We start from the raw sequence: 7,183 nt of genomic DNA, 5'->3' as shown, positions 1-7,183 counted from the left end.
ACACTTCTACAGACAGTTTTTTGCATAATAACGTTCTAATCCCAACTAAAATATGGATTTAGCAGCTAGCCCGCTATTGCATATTTGACCTGCCTTAATTGCAATGTATGTTGTTTTTATTGTTGCTATATCGAAATTGAGCTTCTTGCCGTAACACTGTAATAAAGTTGCTATACTACCAAATTTAATGTATTATTCATTATTAGTAGATGTCCAGTGCTATTCACTCCGGTCCTCGAGTTCCACCCAACCAAGCACCATTTTGGTTTTTTGTTCCCAAAAAACACCAGACTTCCCAACTTGTGCATAGGGCTTGATGCTGTCAGATGTGTTTGTCTAAGGGCGCAGCGATCAAAAGCAAATACGCCTTGGGGGGTACTGTCGGGGACTGAGGTTCGGGAAACCACTGCTATAGTCTACTCTATCAGTCCACTCTGAGTAAAATCACTCTGCAAACATAATTGTATTTTTAGCGTCAACACGTTTTCACACAGACAGGACACGAACAACAACACAACACCGTGTTCTACCTGATTTAATGTGTTCATTTCTTGGACCATTCGAGAAAAAGACAGAACTACTGATGGCTGATCATTCTTCGTTTTTATTTGATTCTTTTGAATTGTTTAAAATAAGCCTTTCTAAGATCCTTTCATTGAGTTGCTTTGTACATGAAGTACTAACCTTCCTTGCTACCATGCCAGCTGTTTACAGAGGATTGTTTTGGTCTTTCTCCCTCTGAGTGTTGGCGCTTCCTACAAACAATACATACCACACAACACACACACACCCTAAGCCCAGCAGTTCCGCTGTTATCTCCGGCCTGATCTAGAGGTTTGCTCCCAAACTCGACCACTAACCAGAACACACACTACTATAGCAGCATTTCCCAACTTGGGTCCTTTTTAAGAGTACGTTAAGGAGCCCTCCGGAAGAGTGTTGCTCGCCAATGAAGCTCGATTTGGAAGGTTAGTTAGGCGACACCTCGTGTCCAAAGCAAGGCCAGACCCCTATAACAGATGGTCGTCGTGTCTTGCGTAGAGTGGATAAGTGATCATGCAGCGCAAAGAGCGAATCGTTGATATACAGAGAAAAAGTCCAGCAGCCCGAGACATTTGAACCCCGGTTGCACCCCATAGAGACTGCCAGAGTCGCGCAACAAGGCCCTCCGAATTTGACACACTGATCTTCTATCGAGAAGTAGGTCGGTAGAAACCCAGGGCGATAGGCATCATTTGAGAGAACCAGGCTGTTTGAAGTCTGGCCGATTAAGAATGAACGGTGAATTGAGTCGATAAGCTTGGCCCGGTCGATGAAGCGGTTCTGCACAGTACGTGTCTTTTATTCAGTTCAGGCGGTCTATTGATAATGTTGAGTACCTGTGATGTAGTTAGTTGCGCTGATGCATTATTAGAGATTAATTTTAGAACCACTGGTAGTCGTCTAGAGCACAACCTACGTGGTGACCCGCCTCGGTGCAACTTCCATCCGTGCGTTTACTGTGAACCACAACGAGGCTGACCCAGCTTTAAGTTTACTGTGAAACACGAGGTGGCCGAGTACCCGAGTTCAGGAGTAAGAATCTGCCCGTCCCTTGTTCTCCAAGTCTGTCTCTCCGCCATCCTTTTCTCTTTTATCCTGCTCTCTTGTCTCTGTCTCCCGCGTCTCTCACAGTATGACACAAACCACACATTGTTAAGACAACCTAACACAATTTGCTTCTCCTTACACGCCCATTGTAATAGTTTTCTTACTCTCTCTTCTCCTTTCTCTTATTTTCTCTCTCCTTTCTCTTTTTTACCTCTCTCTCTCGTCTTCTCTCGTCTACTCTCTCTCCATTCTCCCTCTCTCTCTCTCTCTCTCTCTCTTCTCTCTCCTGTTCTCTCTCTTCTCTCTCCTGTCTCTCATCCTTTTCCCTCTCTCTCCCTCTCTCTCTTTTTCTCTTCTTCTAACCCTCTCCCCTCTCGTCTCTTCCCCTCTTCTCTTCATCTCCCTTTCTCCTCTGTCTTTCCCGTCTCTCAGCTTTAATTTCACTGAGTTGTATTGTGCATGCTTGTTAAGACGTTACCAATACCAGTTGTTGCCAACACAGGTTTTATATACCACAGTACAATTAGATTTACTATTAAACCTGAGATTTTCCTCTCTGGTCTTTCAACTCTCAGTCACATTTAGCATTGATGTGATCAAAAAGTTACCTAGGAAAATTACTCCTTCCATGACGTTTAGACTGACGGGTGGTGAATTGCCAGGTCATAGACAAAGCTGTGATCGCTTACTCTCCGATGTCCACTTGATAAATCCACTTCACTCAGTTGCTAGATGAGGGGAGGGAACAGGTTCAAGAAGGGTTTTTAAGCCTTGAGACTATACATGACATGGACGTCTGTGGTATGGCCTTGTAGCCTATGCGTCATAGACTAAAAAGATCTAAGTAGTGTCCTTTTGACGGTACGGTATTTGCGAAACTTGATTGAGTGCTCTCAATGAAACTAGCACGAGCGTGTGGGTTTTTTTCGTACGTACGCTCAACCAGTCCCTTCCATGTGTATCAGAACATCCAGCCAACTTGACACCAAGATGGAGTCGCATTAGGTCAACATGCGGCCAGCATCCCTGTGGAATGTTTCCGGCACCTTGAGAGTTGAGGGCTGATTCTTGAGGAGCAAAAGGGGATGAAAGATCATTTTTTTGCCCATGGCACACAATTCCATGGCTTCAATTGGTGGTAAGAGCAATGGCGCCGGAGGGGGTGGGTGTGCCGTTTTACGGGCTACTGCAATCCAACCCTGGGAAGCACACCCTCCCTCTGCCTGATCCGCGCCCACTTTCCTAATTGTGCCGACCCAAGGTGGGTTAAGGTTTAGGCATACATCACCAATCTGCTTATCGCTGAGTCCTCATACAGCAAGGAGCGGACCCAGACCCCTCAGTGGGGGTGCATTCTTAGTCCCCTTCCTGTACTCCCTAGTTCACCCACGGCGGCGTGGCCAAACACGACTCCAACCACCCATCACTTTAGTTTGCTGACGGACACAACGGTGGGTTAGGGCTCTGATTACCACACCCAAATGATGAGGACGAGCCTTGTTAGGAGAGGTCAGGAACCTGGCTCAGTTGTAAGTTGTTGCTACCCTAGAAAAAAATCTCCCCCTCAATGTGAGCAGATGGAACAACAGAAGCTAATCACTTTTGCCAGTCTAAAACACACCAAGGAGCCCCGTCCTGAAGAGGGCACGACAATAGGTCCATATTCCCCCTTCAGGCAGAACTGAAAGAACTATTGTTACATTAGGGGTTCCCCAGATCCTCAAAAGGTTCTACAGGCTCCATGTCACCATAGATGATCCATCCTTGACAGATTGCCCTTCACCGTCTGCGTTCTGGGTAAAATCCACCGGCAAACTGCTTGGCAATGCTGACCGGTGTAAGGCGCTACAAGGGTAGTGCGATACAGCCCAGTACCGGGGTGAAATGCTAAATATACTAGATGGTGTCAGATTGGAAAACCCCAAAATTGTCAAAGACTTTCCATAGTCAACCTAAGTTATAAGCACTGTTCTCTCTGCGTCCCGCACTTGGCAAGTGAGGTTGATCCCCCGAGCTTTACTAGCACCAAGTCTAGGAGCCCATAAGGGTCCTCACACGACTTCTACCCCCCAAGCGCATAAGGGAGCGCTCGCGATACAAGTTTAACCAAATGGCCACCTGGACTATTTACATTGATCCCCCCCTATCTCTTTATCACACTGTCTGCTACTCGCTGTTTAATTATCTATGTGCTTAGTCACCTTTACCTCTACTTTAACCTGTATCACCGCACATCCTGACTCCGTTTACGGGTACCGGTACCCTTGTATATCAGCCTGCGTTGTTGTATATTTATATGTGGACTACTATTTTTTTATAATTTTTTTACTTTCAGCTTTATTGGTAAATACTTTTTTAGGCCCCTAACTCTTTTGAACTGCATTGTTGGGTTAAGGTCCCCACGTAAGAGCTCACTTCATTTCCTAACGTGAAGTCTAGGTGTCGACACCTTGTTTGAACTCAGCATTGCTCACTTGTGTTACCTTGGGGTAAAGTCTACACTTGTTGTATTCGGATCATGTGACTAATTGATTGAACTTCAATTATTAGATGATATGTAATCCAGCATAATGTTTTGTCCTTCTCGAGTGACTTGTAGCTCTTGTACTTGTTGGGTGTATCACTGAAGTTGATAATCTAACCTGTGAAGATATTGTTTGTTGGAGCTGTTGATTTGCTGTGAGTTTGAATTGATTTTGGTTGTCTAGTATTTATCTTCTGTAAATGGTTCAGTCTGTCTTACTGTACATGCAGGGACGGGGTCTCCCTATCCTCCCAAAACAAATTGCTGATAATCTGTCAGAACATTACCATGCCTGAACTATAAACCCAAATACACAAACACAACAGTAATGGAATTCAGTTATTATGTGATGGTTGATATCGTTACTTCGTTCTCATTCAATGGTATTGTACGATGATAATGAATTTTCAGTTATTTGAACATATGTACCCCGGGTAACTTACTTCATGATTAACATGTCAACATAGGGTTATATAATACGTGAGTTTATATACCACTAGACGTTTATATTACCCGTAGTTATATTTAACCGAGTCATATTATCCGAGTTATATTACCTCGAGTTATATTACCGGTACATATTACCGGTCATTTACTGATTTAATACCCGATGACAATTATTTAGTCTGTGTGGAGGTCTGAGACAGACCGAGGAGGGTTGGAGACTCGGCATAGGGAAGAGATTACATCACACTTCCGAGAAATGTCCCAAGAGAGAGAGGTTACTCTGAGTTCACATTAGCACTCCTTTAGCACTAACACCACACCAAGCACACACCCCTCACACACACCTACACACATCACACCACACACACAGCTCATCACACCAACATACACACACAACACCACACACATCTACACACACACTACACTCACACCATCACCACACCACTACACACGACACACACACACACACACACACACACACACACACACACACACACACACACACACACACACACAGCTCATATTTAGCACACTCGTCTCAAAGTCATATCTTTGTGGACATTTATTACAAACGTTCAATGTAGCACTGTTTGCAAAACATGCCCACAGCCAGACAGGAATTGAATGTCTTTGACAGGGCGTTACCTGGATATGTCAAAATAATGATCTCTGAATTCTCTCTGCTAAGAGGTGTGAAACTTTATGGAACAGGCAGAACTCTGCTTCCCTACAAGCAAAGTCACTGGTTCAAGTGAAACTCCATTTAATAATACAGTAAGACTGTTCACGGTTAAGAAATACTATTTACCATACATTTCCTGAGCTACASTCCACTGTGTTCCAAATGGCTCCCTATTCCCTTCATAGTGCACTACTTAGCCCACAGGGCTCTGGTCAAAACAARTGCACTATATAGAGAATAGGGTACTATTTGGTACACAAGCCATTCTGTAAGTCATGCTCTGATGACTATATCATCACCCACCCTTCATGTTTCAGATAGGAACAGAATTAATAACAATACATTRTACCTCTAAGGATCCACATTTGTGTGGGTTTGGGCAGGGGTGGACTGGAACCAGAAATCCKGTATTTTTACACACTGGCCCACCGCCACTGGGTATTTGCCTGAACTGCCCTATGGCCAGTCCGTTTCTTGGTCTGTTTCATCAATAGAATAAAGTAACATGTTAGCTACGAGGCTTTCGGAAACTCACCATTGAAATGTCTTTAATATTCTGCCTTCCAGAAAAAACCAACACCAACCACACCAACAACACACCCAGAGCTAGGGTGAGTGAAAGCCTACCCCCTGGGACACATGATACCCACCCAAAATGTCTAAATACTTCCCCATTCAGCCCACACACCCACTCACCTCAACCTTCAGTTCATATGCTTTTTGTTCTGTGGACCCCTCCTCTCTACTCTCTTTTTCTGGTGTCTCTATTTCCCTTTTCTGTTTTTCGGTGTCTCTCTCTCTCTGGTCTTTCTCTCTGGTCTCCCTCTTTCACTGACTTCTACTTTCTTTCTGGTCTCTCTCTCCCCCCATCTCTCCTTATTTGTGATGATGACTTCATCCTCCTACACGGCTAGTTACACATCAAAGGCCTGGGAGTGTTTAAGGCAGAAGTCTAAGTGATGCCAACTGTGATCATGTGAAACAGTTGTTCATCGTTAAAGGTTGTCACTATACAGCAAACCATCATTTTTATTGTCAGGAGGATCAAGCCTGTAGAAACCAACTACAATCCATAATCAAATGGTTATAATCTATATTGAACTAAATACCTTCACTGAAAAGCTAACATATTACATTTATGTTACTGACATGTATTTGTATACAGACTATATAAAATAACTTGATAAAAGATACATTAACCATATTGATTTCCCTACACATAGAGATGATAGGCATGATAACACAACAAATGCCTCCGTTTTGATAATGCACTGAGACAATAATACATACAATGCAGCCAGAGACTTTTATCCAAAGCATCTTACAGTACAACTTGCATACAGTTTGGAATGGGTGCCACAGCGGGATCACATCCACAACCCTAGTGATGCAAGTGCTCTACCATGCCCTACCAGCTGAGCCATTCAGGACCACAGATAATAACTGAACTGAGTAGATTTCATGTGAAGACATTAATCGTCCCTAATGTCCTTCTCCTGCCCTGACCTCTGACCTTGAGGTGTTATTACAGGTGATGTTAAGTGACCATCCCATCGTTGTTCTCTGAACTCCGACCTGACAGCTGCCTCTGCGCTTTAAGGGAGAACACCCTTGAATAGAGTTCACCCACAGAAACTCTATGGAAACTTGGCTGTCTCTCAAGTCCATTTTTAATTCCAGTCCCGCCCCTCCCTTCCTCTGCCGTTGTCTCGTTCTGAGGGGGAGAGTTAGAGCCTGTTTGACTTCTGAACTCTTCTGAACAAGGTCTGGCCCTACCGTATGGTTGTGTTTCTGTTGAGAAATGGGACAGTGGTGTCTTTGTGTGGCTCTGAATCAATCATTAACTCACACACCCCTGTTAGGCGACTGGACACTGGATGGCTCTGTTTGAGCCACAATGGTTGATGTTTCAACAGTGTACTCAGAGGGGTTGCACATAC

Source organism: Salvelinus sp. IW2-2015, unplaced genomic scaffold (assembly GCF_002910315.2).
Source record: "Salvelinus sp. IW2-2015 unplaced genomic scaffold, ASM291031v2 Un_scaffold7530, whole genome shotgun sequence".
NCBI lineage: Eukaryota > Metazoa > Chordata > Actinopteri > Salmoniformes > Salmonidae > Salvelinus > Salvelinus sp. IW2-2015.
Note: the sequence above shows the minus strand (reverse complement) of the source record.